The sequence below is a fragment of the Phyllostomus discolor genome, chromosome 4 (assembly GCF_004126475.2).
Source record: "Phyllostomus discolor isolate MPI-MPIP mPhyDis1 chromosome 4, mPhyDis1.pri.v3, whole genome shotgun sequence".
Lineage (NCBI taxonomy): Eukaryota > Metazoa > Chordata > Mammalia > Chiroptera > Phyllostomidae > Phyllostomus > Phyllostomus discolor.
This window is the reverse complement of record NC_040906.2, coordinates 203,804,917-203,819,292: the sequence shown is the minus strand read 5'-3', so window position 1 is coordinate 203,819,292 and position 14,376 is coordinate 203,804,917. Positions and strand designations below refer to the sequence as shown.

General features: G+C 51.7%; 1 protein-coding gene across 2 annotated transcripts in view; it reads right to left on the bottom strand.

The window, feature by feature from the left end:
- Positions 1-13,391, bottom strand: part of TULP4 (TUB like protein 4) — a 179,338-nt gene extending 165,947 nt beyond the window's left edge. The window contains exon 1 of one of the 2 annotated variants that reach the window (XM_028508755.2): positions 13,312-13,391. The gene's annotated coding sequence lies outside the window, so the exon portion shown is untranslated. Of the gene's footprint in view, positions 1-12,444; positions 12,469-13,311 lie in introns of those variants that run through there. The other variant, XM_036024938.1, reaches the window with a different exon arrangement.
- Between the last annotated feature and the right edge of the window lie 985 nt (positions 13,392-14,376).

Sequence of the window (14,376 nt, the reverse complement as noted above, 5' to 3'; positions counted from 1 at the left end):
ACCGTGTTAAAAATTAAGCAGAAAAGTGTAAATCTCATGTGACACTGAAAAGCCACACATAAAACAATATAGAGACCAAGAAACAAATATTTTTCACAGAGAATACTGTGATCATGATTAAAACCATGAAACTAAAAATTGAGTAGTTAAAAGTTTGCATCCCAGTTTATTTATTATCTTCTTCCAGAAAATTAAGCAGACTTCTATTGTCTTACTTGCCTGGAGTTTCCCATGCTACAATAGAGTTCAGTTTTCGAAGTAACATTATGTGTTAACAGACAGTACTTAAGACCAGATAAACACAAAATGAAGAAAAAGGAATTAACCCAAATCTTAACTTCTAGAAGCTCGTTCATGATTTAGTTTATGAATGAGTCCAGACTCCCCAGTAGGCCTCCTTCTCCAGACAACCTGGGTCCACTTTACCTCTTTAAAGAACCAAAAGAAGATCAACTCAAGCCAGTTTTGCTAGTCATTAACACTCTAGTAAAAGATTCAGTAATAACTGACTGAAACTAAAAGGCTGAAGTAACTGGCTTACACTGACCTCCAGAGATTACTGGTACCTTTCACGTAACAATGCCTACCCAGTTCCCACAAGAAGTTACGGCTGCCGTGTACACACTAGAAACAGGTCAACTTCCCAAAGCCAAGCGCATGCACATCTTTCTGTGTCACGTGAAAGAGGAAGAACTTCACCATCCGAACACAAGCACAGGACAGCCAAGGAGATTCCATGTCTATGACCACTGGTCAGCCAGAGAGACCACAAGTATTTGCACAACACAGAGAGCTAAGAAGGGAAGACCCTGACATCCCACGGCTCTCCGAATTAAACATGACACATCATTTCCGAACCATCCGCCAACCTTGAGTCTTCTCTACTGATTGACCATTCACAATAAATTCATAGAAGGCCGCTTTCAAAGCACCTTATAAACACTGTTTCTTCTATTATCTAGCTCTGTAAAGAGCAGCGTTTTCAGCCTAGGAGGGACTTAAAATGGTACTTGATGTTTCTTTATCACATGTCTTAAACATAAATACACATAAGATACAGATCCGATTCACTATACTGCACCACAAATTTTTTCAAAACATGAAATTTAACTTACCCAAAAGTGTACATAAATCTATACCATACAGTACTGTAATCATGCTGTTTGTCAATGGTCCAAAAAAGGTTTGGTAGTGATTAGTGAAAATTAAAGGCTGACACAATTATATAAAATTGAATTACGGCAATTTTCTGTGGACTTCACATATCAGCACTTGGCTCTCCACTGATAAGAGTCCTGGCTGCGGAAGCCGTTAGAATGGTGAGGAGGAGGGAGATGCAAGGTCGAACTCAAACAGGACGCCATCAAGCCAAAAAGACTGGGAACTGATGCTCTAGCGAGCTCTACTGGGCAGGTTCTGGGCAGCACCCCAACCCCACACTACCCAGTTTATTCCCAGGTCCCTCAGGATCACGGCTGGGTGAGGAGGGGACAGTATATGTGCCACCTGCATCCTCAGTCTGCCACAGCAGTCAAAGCCACTGCTAGGGAACTAGTGTAAGAAAACTGTGTGCTTTCCACCTTTTGCTAAGAGTTGTATTTTATTCCAAGCACTTTAAATCTTACAGAATTTATTTCATTATTCAGGTATCAAAATTAATTCAGGAAAGCTAACGTCTTACATGGGAAACACAAAACTGAGTGTCTCATTTCATGAGAAAAGATGGCGAGAACAAAAAATGCAGCAGGTTTAAAGTACTGGCAAGCAGTGGGAAACATGACCTGTTGGCCACACTCACCCACCCGGGGTCCCCACGACACATGCTACTCAAACTCCTTTCGCTCAGGTCACTTAAAGGATAACTTTTTGAAGGTACTCTTCTCTAACCTGACAAACGTTAACACACAGTTAAAACCTTCTGATTATTGAACAGTTTGAAACACAACTCTGCCCACCTGAAATGTCAGCTCTGGCTGACCAGGGCTTTCCCACACAGCATAAGCTAACTTCTTGCGATGCATGTTTTGATATTCTGACCAATGGAGTTGAATTTGTTCATCTGGTTTTGTAGCTAAGAGGACTGTCTGAAACGTAAGAAACTGATCATGATCTTAACACAAACCTGCAGAGTTACACAGCACATGGTCACATCACTACTGATCAACTTTTTACTTTATTAAAATTGTCTCAGTAGTAACAGTTCAGCCTACAGCGCATCAGGCACCTCTGAAACTACTATTTGTTACGGGGATCAACTAACAATGCCACGTGTTTCCCCCAGGGCGGGGTAACATACACTTGAATAGCCAAAGGAGAGGGAAGGAGTATGCAGGGGGACCAGAACACGGAGGAAGGGTTCTGAAAGGCTTTTCTGCACACGACTCTCGATTCTCCTTGCCAGAGACTGAAAATTGCACACAAACCAGAAGTACATGCCTCATGGCTAAACTAATCTTCCTTGTGTTTCGTAAGAAACTGGTGAGAGCAACAGTCAGTAGGAGGAGAACACGATGAACCTAGTGAAGTCTGTCTAGAACACTGAAGTGGAGCTTGAAACGGAGCAACAATTTCCGCAAGCAGGGACAGAGTGCCGAACAGTAACTAGCTGGGTCGTCGACAGCTGGGCCTCCCAAGTAAAGGCCGAGGCTTCTGTCGTAAAAATGACTAACGAGAAAGCCCAACGTTTTAGCCCTAACCAGACACGAACAGCTGATACAACCAACTTTATACTGACAGAAAGTGCCCGCGTAGTAAGACTGCCAGGAGGAGGGCTAGCAGAAATGACTGTAACAACATACCTTGCATTACGCATTTCTAAATTCTTTCACATCCATCAAGGTCTAAATTGAGTCTTTAAATTTTAAAATGTGAGAAATTAGTATCTTAAATTACAGTGTGTTATCTTTCTCAAAGCTTTCACATCCATTTGACTCTAATTGTGCTTTTGATTAAAACAGCAACAGTGAGAAAGATATTCCAATAAGTCTGTATTATCTGCACCGCACCTCCACACACCTACGGGATGATTCTCCACACTGTACACCCTACTACACCGCGACTAGTGGAAGCTTCCCATAAACACTACTTTTCAATCCTGTTCTTAAAATACTCTTTCTCTCAAGGGTGGGTATCCCTGACACTACACAAGTACAAAGACTTATATTTCTGTTTACTGGCATCACAGAAATATATGTGATTCTGAATTAACCATATTTAAAAGGAAAAATATCACAATTTTAAAAAATCCATGAACATGACAAAATTTTAATTTTGACCCACCATTTTCTAAGAAAGCAAGAAGCTAAATAAGGGACCCACTCACTGGTATAGGTCCTAAAAGCAATGTTAAAAAAAAAAGAAGGAACAAAATTTATCAGAGTTTACAATAATTTATGGAGATGTGCCAATCAATGCAACATTTCTGAGCAAGGAATTTATTTAATTTTAACGGAGTATGTAGTGGGGTCTGCAGCCGCACTACCCCGAGTGTGCCCGATCTCGTCTGAATGTGCGGCCATCCATTCACTTCCATTTCCTTTAGAAGGGCAGAGCCAGCCCCATCTGCTATGGTGGCACCACTCGCCTAGCAGACCTATGACCTGGTGACTCGGGACTGACATTTTTCTCTTCTGAGCTTGGTGTCCCCAGGACTGGAAGTTACTGGAAGCAAGAACAGAACAACCACTCCCCACAGCCCCGGGCAGAAGATAACATCAGAACAAACTGCACTGAGTTTGGGACACTCCAACAGCCCAGGGGCCGCACGAAGGCAACCCCCACCCCACCCCACCCCACCCCACATCCCTTTTAATCCAATTATGACCCAATGAGAGCTCGAAGCCCCCACCCCTCAAGTCTGGTCACCTCTCCACACCCTGCCCCTTGCCTTTCTGGGAGAGTGGACAAAATCTTTATTCTCTACATTTTCTTTTCTTTGTGAATTCTCCCAGAGCCCTCATCACTGACCGCCTTAACATGTTGGTGACTCACATAAGGACATTCTCTACTTCTCCCCCTCCTCCGGCCTCTTCAGACTGGTGACTAGGGAAGCGGTGGGCAGCAGAGACTCGACCCCGGTTCGCCCCCTAACCCTGCCTCTGTGAGGTCCGGAGAGAGGATTCTGATCCTCCTCCTCGCCCATCTTCTCGGCCGGCTATCAGATGTTTCTCTGAATCTCAGAATGCAAACATCCTATCAACAGTGACAGCTCACCCCCTCGTCCGACTGCCGTGCGCCCCAGTGCTGGGTCTATGACTTCTGCAGGGTTTCAGCTGGGAGGGACGCCTCCCACCTGCTGGATTAGTCAGCGCTCTGGGCCCAGGCACCCCTGCCTCTGAGGCAGAGCCCTGTGTCCGGTAGCCCTCAGGCTCAAGGCCGCTCCCCTTGGGCGGCAGACCTCGGGGTCATCTGAGTTGGGGGCGCCCTTTTCAAATGTTCCCCACCCCCAGCTCTCAGTTGTTCTCGTCCCTCAGACATCCTTCCCTCTTCTTTCTTGTGGCTCTCGCCACGGGCAGCACTCAGTCAACCCCACCCAAGGACTCCCCACTGGGCTGTCTACTTAAGACCTTGGAGGCTCTGGGACTTGCCAACCTCAAGCCCAAGCGCTTGACTTTCTACTGCAACACAGCGGGGCCTCCGCACCAACTGGGTGACCGGAAGTCTGGGCCAGGAACGGATCACTTAACTGTAATACTATCCTCCGTACTGTCGTCGCCCTGAGGAATGAAATGAGGTTCCTTACATTCAGGACTTCTTCAAACTCTCTCACCATCCTGATCTCTGCACTTCCTGTCCCATAGTCTCACTTACACCTACTTCCCTTCCTCCTCCATCTTCCCAAGATTCAGGCCATCTCCCGCTCTTCGCACTTCCTCCTCCATATTCGCCATCACATGACTCTTTAGCACCCCTTCCATCTCCTCTCCCTACTCCTCAGACCTCTCCCCCTGCCCCCCTTAAGACTGGGTTTCTCCCAGCCACACCTGCTCAGGCTGTCTCTTTCAGGAACCTCCTAGGCCTGCAACCCAGTTCCCGCTCCCTGAGGTTGCCAAATCAGAGGGCATTATTCAGGGCCAGGGTCCCTTTTCAATGTCAGACCTCTCCCAGATTGGGGTCAGACTTGGCAGTCTTTTGGCAAACCCAGAGAAGTTTACAAAGGAGTTTGAATCTCTCACTCGTTCCTGTGACCTCCTCTGGAGAGACATTCGTATGATCTTTCCTACATGTACCAGTTTGGGAGGGAGAGGCCGTATCTGGGCCAAGACACAGGAATGTGGGAACAACCTAAATCAGAAACAGCCCCTCGGGCGCCACAGCCGACCCTGACCAGGACCCCAGTCGGACGACCAAACTGACGTCCCAACCGCAGTAACCGGGGTCACACGCTCTCCTGCCCCATAAAGGGAATGCACGGGCTACTACTCAGCCTCTCAACTACAGCGAGGTCAAGGGAATCGCTCAAGGGCCACATGAGAACCCTGCTCTTTTCCTCTCTTGGCGGCTTTTCGCCTCCACACTGACCTAGACCTCAATTCCAGGGAGGGCCAGACTATCCCGGCAATGCACTGCATGTCCCGGCCGGCCCCAGACATGCAGCACCAACTCCAAACGCTGGAAGAGGGCCCTCAGACCCCACCACTGGAGCTAGCTGATCTGGCTTTCAAAGTCTTTAACAAACGTGATGAGGACAGACAAGAGAAGAAAAGGGAAAGAGATCAACAATGATCCCAGGAGCCAAAAAAAAAAAAAAAAAGGTTTTCCAAATGGTAGCCTCAGCAATTGAGGGGACTCTACAGGGAGGGACCCCCGATGCAGCAGTGAGGACAGCCATCAGCAGCCATCACTGGGGCCCTGAACTGCTTCAACTGAGAACAAAAGGGTCACTGGGGCAAAGGGTGCCCAAAGAGAAAGTGGCAACCACCGGGACACGCTCATTTTGCAAAGAGTCGGGGTCCTGGAAGGAGTGCCCTCTCCTCCAGGGGGGAGGTGGAGCTCCCCTTCTGAACCGGCAGGCACTCCTAGAGGGGCTCCCTCCATGCCCTGGGCCCTCCCTGCTCTCCTGCAGACACGGACTGACCACCCCAGCCGGCCTCCACACTGCGCCCTCGCAATGGCTGAGCCTGGGTAGCTCAGTTGCAGGAAAGCTAACCGACTTCTTAATTGATGCCAGAGCTCCTCACTCTGGCATGCTCTCCCTGAGTTTTGGGGCTCTTTGTACCCCTCTCCTATCTCCAAAACGGAGAGGGGGGGAAGGCCTCGGGCCACCCTACAAACCCTCAGCCTCTATACTCTGGGAGGTCTGGCCTTCGCTCACTCTTTCTTAGCCATTCCTAATTGTCTCACCCCCCCCCCCGCCCCCACCCAGGAGAGACTGAATGACTAAGCCAGGTACTCAGATTCTTGTGCACCCTCCGGCTTCTTTCCCAGAACTGCTGAGAACGTCCTCCACCCCAGCCTCCCCCCGGAACTCCGTTCCCTGAGGTGATAAGCAGGAGTGTCTGGAACACTGACATTCCTGGGAGGGCACATCACGTACGGCCCGTCACCATCCGCACGGAAGGTCCCGCACGCTTGCCTTGCCGCTCCCAACACCCAACTAAGCTAGAGGCCCTCCAGGGGCTCAAACCCCTCATGACCACGTCTCTCAAATCAGGCTTATGAAGACCCTCCAACGGCCCTCACCACACTCCTATCCCCCATCGGGAAACCAGACAGCTCCCACCGACTGGTACAGGACCTCAGAACCCGCTCCCAAACCATGATGTTGGCTGAGGCTCCCCTGTTCTTTCTTCCTTCAACTGGGCCTTCAGTCCCTCTTGCACCCCAGCTCCCACCGCATGCCTCCCCCACGGGCAGGAAGGGCCCTGGCCACCCCTGTTGGGGGAGAGGGCACCGAGGCAGCCAGTAAAAAATTACCCAAGCCCTACTTCAATGTCATGATTGACACTGGCCTAAACTCAAAGAACTACGCCTCCTTCTCCTATGGGGGTAAAGCCCACCCCTGCTTCCCTACGGATCGGACAGGCACGTCTCTCGCCTATATTACTCCCAGGCTCACCCTCGTGCCCAACAGCACGCCTCTCCCCTCGCACGCCCACCCACAAGAGTCAGAAGGGGCCCTAGCTAGGACCATCACAGTCGGCATTCCAGCCAGAGTGGGAACTGGCATCGGAGGCCTTTCAGGCTCCATCCTCATGGCCCCGCAGCTACCCTTAGAGGGAACGCAACAAATAACTGACGTGGCCACCCAAATTCACGCCCCACAGGAACGGATCGCCTCCCTAGCAGGCAGGAGCAACCCTCCGGAACAGGCGAGCCCTCGGCTTTCTAACGGCAAACTGGGGGGGGACCCGTGCTGTGCTTAATGGCCAATCTGGAAAAATACAAGATAATCTGAGAAATATCACTGATAAAACCAACAAACTCTATAAGAAAGGAGCCACGGGAGGATTTGACTCGTGGGATTTTAAAACCAACATCTGGCTCCGGCTGTCTTGGCCGACCCCTTGCCTGGGTCCCTACTGAGCAACTTCACTGTTGCTCAGCCGGCCGTGTTTCCCAACATTTCCTACGTCCTCCATCCCACAAAGCGTCTAAGCTCTGGGAGACTCGTTTCACAAATGACCCCGTCATCTATAGCTCTCGCCTTCCGGGCGGTCCACCCTCTCCCTCTTGATGACCCACACCGGGCTCCACGGGCAGGAACAACTCTACGTCCACAATCCGCAGGAGGCAGCCACAGAAAAAGGGCACTTCGTCCCTACTCCCCAGAACCAGAACCGGACCAGGTGATTAAGCATAAATTCATCTTAAAACCAGAGGGGGGAATGCAAGGGCAGAGCCAGCCCCATCTGCTATGGTGGCACCACTCGCCTAGCAAGCCTATGACCTGGTGACTCGGGACTGACATTTTTCTCTTCTGAGCTTGTTGACCCCAGGACTGGAGGTTACTGGAAGCAGGAACAGAACAACCTCTCCCCACAGCCCCGGGCAGAAGATAACATCGGAACAAAGTGCGCTGGGTTTAGGACACGCCAACAGCCCAGGGGCCGCCCAACGGCAACCCCCACCCCCTCCCACCCTTCTTAATCCAATTATGACCCAATGAGAGCTCGAAGCCCCCGCCCCTCAAGGCTGGTTATCTCTCCACACCCTGCCCCTCGCCTTTCTGGGAGAGTGGACAATATCTTTATTCTCTACACCTTCTTCGCTCTGTGAATTCTTCCACAGCCCACGTCACGGACCGCCTTCACATCCTTGTCTCCCCTTTTTCAGTTAAAAGCACCTCCAGCTCTCTTTGCGACCCTCCTCCATTCCACATGGTGTCTGTAGGACTGTCAACTGAGAGCGATTCCACACACACACACACACACAACAAAAGGTGGGAAAATTACCCAAACTCATACTCTTTCCCCAGGAAAACTGCCTCTTTTGACCTGAGAAGGAGAGCGTGGCAACTGAGAAAGACTTTCCATGAGATGACTCCTGAAGCCTAGAGCCCTGAAGCCTAGAGCCCCGAAGCCGTGGTTCTTGGCCCCCACAGCCCAGCTGCTCAGCATCTGCCACGTCTGTGTTACATGCGAGGGCTGTGCCCTATGCCTACAATTCTGCAACAATTCTCCCTTTTTCACTCAGCAGTATATCACGGGTGTCCTCCCACACTGGTTAATATGGCTCCATACCATTACCTTCAACAGTTGCATACAATGAAAGGACCATAATCTAATTACTCAGTCCTTACTTAAGGTTATTTACTATATAACTGTATGTGCTATGGTAAATAGTTCTTTACTATATACATATTTTTGTGCTAACTTTTCCTATTATTCCGGTAGGATAAACTCCGAAATGAGGACTTGCTGAGTTAAAAGGCTATGCAAGTTTTACATTCTGATACATAATAGCAGCTGTTTAAAATGATGCATTAACTTATACCTCTACTGAGACTGAAAACACACATTTCCCTCCATCTCCACCAGCCCCGGGAATTACTCTCATCCTTATCAACACTGCAAACTGGGAAGTGCCCAAATACTAAGGTTACTGAGAGAAGGATTAGCAGAGGTAAATCACAACGATATAATACTTTATGTTAAACTTTATCAAATCGTTTCACACCTAGCAAGGTCTAAATTGAGTCTAAAGTATATTACCAATATAATATTTGAAAAATATCTGAAAATATTTTATCTTCTTTGGCTTGGGCTGCCATCACAAACACCACAGACCGAAATGGCTTCAACAACAGAAACACACTTCTCACGGTTCTGGAGGCTGAGAAGTTCAAGATTAAGATGCCACCATGCAGGTTTCACTCTGAGGCCTCTGCTCTCAGCTTGAGGGCAGCCGCCATTTGGCTCTGAGTTCACACGGCCTCTTCTCCGGACCTCCCCTGTGGGGAGGGAGAGCAGGGCGTAGGGGACAGCAGCTCTCCGCCGTCTTTTCTTACAAGGCCACCAACCCCACCGTGGGGGCTCCACCCTCATCACCTGACCCTACTCCAGCTACCCCCCCCCAAAGGGATTCAGCTTCAATGTATGAATTTGGGGAAGACACATTCAATCTGTAACAAATGGTACCTTATTTTTGCTTTTAATTTCATTTCTTTAATAACTAATGAAACAGACTATTTTAATATGTGTATTGGTTATTTCTTTTTTCCTTTCTTTTTTTCCCTCTTAATAAACTGGTCTGTGCTGACTCTGAATCGGAACAGGAAGGGCTCGAGACGTCTGAAACATATCGCACCAGACAGAACGCAGGGAAGCCACCACGGGCTCCTGGGGGACTGGAAGCCAGCCTGACCGAGCCTGTCTGCCCTGGGGTGGGGCAATCGGAGCGTCAAAGGGCTAATGACTGAAAGGACCGAAACATCACGTACACTAATAGAGGAGTTCCTAAAGACACACACACACAGAAAGAAAAGAACTCTCATCTGTCACCGCAGGAGGATGCCAGGGCGTTGACTTACGATGTGGGGAGGCAGTAAATACAGGGAAATAATCAGACGTTATTCCCACCCTCCCTATACAATCCATACTACCTCGGGGTAGGTCCCATATCGTCTTCCACACAGCAAACATATCACCATTACAACACCAGCTGGGAAACAAAAAACATCATCCACATGAGCCACAAATCTCAGAAAGAGGTACCATATGTCACTATCCACATGGAAGGGAAATGATGGGACCCAACCAGGACATACGTATGTTACCTTATCATGATGGGTTGCCACGGTTGTTAACATCTAATATGTTAAAATGTAAAATGTTCCTAAACAAAATACAGTATGCACATACAATGTGCCTAAGAAAAATTCAGAAACATGGCCACACGACAAAACCCTTAAGACACCAAACTTAATCAAATTAGCCAGTCACAAAAGGGCAAACACTGTACAGATTCCACTTCTGTGATGTCCCTAAGTAGTCAAACTCAGAGAGAGAGAGAAGTAGGATGGTGGTTGCCAGGGGCCAGGGAAGGAGGGGATCGGGAAGTTATTGTTTAAGAGGTACTAATACAAAGTTTCCGTTTAGGAAGATTCAAAACTTCTAGAGGTGGACGGTGGTGATCGCTGGACAGCAATGTAAATGTACTTACTGCCACTGAACTGTCCACTTAAAAGTGGTTAAGATGGTTAATGTTACATTATGTATATATCCTATCACAAAAAAAATTTAGTACGTTTAGTACATTAAAATTTATTAACTACACTAACAACACCCTCGCCAAGTTAACAGATACCTGACGCTTTAACTGCACCGTCCCTGCAGCCTCAGCAGTCTCATTAAGGGCCAATGTGTAACTTCAGCAACGCTTCCGGTAAAACTAACACTGCTTCACAGAATCCCGAACAGAAACCTATGCAATCATGAAGTCAAAGCACTTGAATAAAGGTTTTGCCCAATCTTTAGTGCATCTGATGAATCACACATCCAATCCATGGTCACTCTCTCTTCGTCCACAGGAGAGAACAGGAAACACTCCAATGGATACTGTAAACACGGTGGCACAGATAAAGAACAGAGTCCTACCTCAGCCATGCACAGGACAGGCACTCAACAAACACTCCTGAATCCCAGCGCTCAGGGACTCTGCATTGGAAACCAAAAAGAAAACCACGCCATCCAACGAGAGGGTTGAAATCAGCCCGAAGGGAGGCTGCCCTCTCTAGGGGTCTTTCCTGACTCGGGATCTCAGCACCACCGTCGGATGGTCGGTGCAATGTTGAACAGGTTTCACGTACCAAATATCATTTTATGGATTAAACACATTTTTTTTTCTACCTAAGAGTTTTGGTGGGAAAAAGTGTGAATAGCAAAACTGCCACTCTTACACTTCCACATGAAAACTAGAAAGTCCAATACGGTACTCACGTCTTTTCTAAATGAAGGAGTCATTGTTTTAAAACGTATAGTAGCAAACACGTTCTATTATTATGTGTCAGGCACAGAAAGCAATCCTGGCTTTCCATGCTGCTCCCATTGTCTGAAAGCTCCGTTGTGTTAAAATCTGTGCCCTATACGATCCCTCTAATTCAGCAAGTTACACACTTCTAACTCTAGAGGTCAACAACACCCCCTCCCATCACAGGAAAACTGCTACGCTCACAACCCTATGAGAGAGCACTTAAAACTCTTAAGGGAAATCTCATTCTCGAACAACTCTTTCACACAAATTCAGCGCAAGTCTTTAAACTGAAGAACGAACACTAGGTGTGGCTACTACGATTCACTTACACACTCGTTTCCATGACGGTAAACTGTGGAGAAATGGAGCGCCGACGCCTGAGATCCCCCGAGTCTGAATGCGGCTCTCACTGCACAAAGTCGACATCAGCTTGCAAGGGAACCCTGCGAGACAGCCAGGCAGGAGGCCCGCCAGGCTGGAGGCGAGGGGGTGGCTGTCCGGATTGCAGTGTGGCTCTGTGCAAGGTGCCCTGTGTCACCTCACGTCCGTCACGACCTCAACCCCGGCAGTTTGGCGCTGTGGGGCCTGGTGGTGAGCACTCCCCAGGGCCACAGCACCATTCCCAGGAGCCTTGCCTGCAAGAAACAAACTCTGACTACTGAGAAACGGAAACGAGATACAGAAAAGAGGCGTGAAGAAAGAGACACCCCCCACCCCGACTCCCCGCAAAGAGGGGTATTTACATTCTTCAAAACCTTAGAAATCAATGACTTGCCCTGTGCTTTCTAAAAACCCTGTCTACTGGGTATCCTTAAGTAAACCTGCCGAACTTACTGCAAAACACCAAGAGGCGGAGTCCCCAAATACAGAAATCCAGGAAACAGCTCCCAGCGAGGGCAGCCGATTGTCCCCGAGAAGAGAAGTGTTAGGAGACTTTCCTGCTCACCGTAGCAATTTAGCGGGCGAGTCGCATCCGACCACAGCAGGACTGGGTCTCCCTCTTTTCCCTCCCCAAAGCTAGGTGGCCCTCACCTTTCCACCCTTGCAGTGCTGGGACGGGGGGGGGGGGGGGGGGGTAGACTCCCCTCGCTGCTAGTTGCCCAAGCGGGTCCAACTTTGGACCCAGCACCGAGCACTTGACTGTGCAGCGCAGGGACAAGAGAAGAAGGGCTGCTGCTCGGAGCGGAATCCCCGTGATTTGCCAGACCAGGCGGCAGGAGCGCCAGCATTTCCAGGCAGCTGCCACGACAGGTGACCGGGCCGCTGTGCCGGCGCCCCGCTCGCCCCGGGAGTCACGGAGGTGGGCGGCAGGAAGGGGACGGAGAGAGGCAGGCGGCCTGGAGGACGACAAGGTGGGCACCCGCTGGAGGGAAATCCACTCCCTCCAGACGCCGGGGAGAAAGAGGAGGGGCACAGCCCTGTCTCCCCGGGGAATCCGTTTTTAAGGGATTTTCTGGCTCCACAAGTAACCCAAAAAATGGCCTCGCGCCAAACGCCTCCTGATTTACACACACGCACACGCACACCAAGCTCCTCTTTCGCCCCATTTTCCGATACGCTGAAACAAAAGGCGAAAACAGCTCCACAGCGGGCAGCGCCGCCCGGAGCACGAGCATCCGCCACCCTCTCCCCACGCGCCACCGGAGAGGCCCCGAGACGGCCCGCCCGCCGCCCCCTGCCCCCCGCCCGGCCCGGGGCGCCGCCCGCCCGCCGCCGCGCTCCCGCCTCGCCCCCGCCGCCGCGCCCGGCAGAGGGGCCAGGCCGGGGCTCCCGTCCCCCCGCGCCCGCCTGGAGGGGACAGGCGCCGGCCCGGCTCGGAGGGCGCCCCGGGCAGCGCTGGGCCCCGCCGCCTCCCCCGTACGGGAGGGCGATGGGGACCGCGGCCCCTGCCCGCCTCACCTCCGGGCGGCCGTGCGGCGGATCCGCGCTGCTCCGCGCCTCTCCGCCTGCAGCAGCCCCGCGCCGCCGCCGCCGCCGCCTCCTCCTCCCCCCGCGTCTCGGCGCTTCTCCGCCTCCCCCGGCCGCGCCGCTGTTGAGCCGGGCTGCGCGCCACGTGACCGCGCCACGTGACCCGGGGCGGTTGGCAAGCGCCTCCCGCCGGCCTCGCGCCTGCCCGCCACCCCCCCCCCCCACTCGGGGCTGGGGTCGCAGCCGGGCCGCCCGATCCGCAGCCTGCTCGCTCGCACGAGGGGATCTCAACCCCACGGACCCTCCAACCCCCGCGCACACCGCGCAGCCCTCGCCCCCCACGGCCGCTCCACAGCGCGGGCTGCAGTGGGGACAACTGAACTAGCCGGGCCTGGCCCGCCAGCCGCGCAGCCCCCCCCCCCCACAGGCGGCGGGGTCAGGACCAGCCCCCCAGCAAGCGGCAGGTCGGGGCCCCGGGGTCCGATCGCCATGCGACCCCAACCTCGTGGGAGCCGGAAATGGCTCTGCCACAGCCTCCCCCTGGGAGCCCCTGGGAGCCCAGACCTGCTGGGACCACGAAGCCACGCGCCTGCCCTGGAGACGCTCGCCAAAGTGTCTCTAGTGGTGGCGGGCGCAACGCTTCTCTCTTCGGTTGCTGTAGCGGAGGCAAGACCCCCACAGCGCCGTTCGATCGCACCCAGGGCAGGGGCGCTCCCGGCCTCCCCCACCCCCATGACACTGAGGGCCCGCCAGGGCTGGAAACTTTGTTGTGCACGGCGCCCTTCGTTTTTTCCGCCATGTGCTCAGAAGGAGCGTTGCCGATCGCCTGGCTGTCCACACGGGTGCGGTTCTTTCTGGAGAGAGGCGGGATCGCCATCCCGGTCTTCCCTGGTTGGAGACACACAATGCCCCATACCGTTAAGTGTAGCGGCCGCTCTTTGTAAGGGATCAGAACTGTTTCCTGTCCTGGCTAGTTGCCGCCTCTCAAATCAGCTTCGGTGGTAAGAATTTCTGTGAGTTTCTGGGTGTCAGAAAGCATCGGAAGTTAGACTGAGT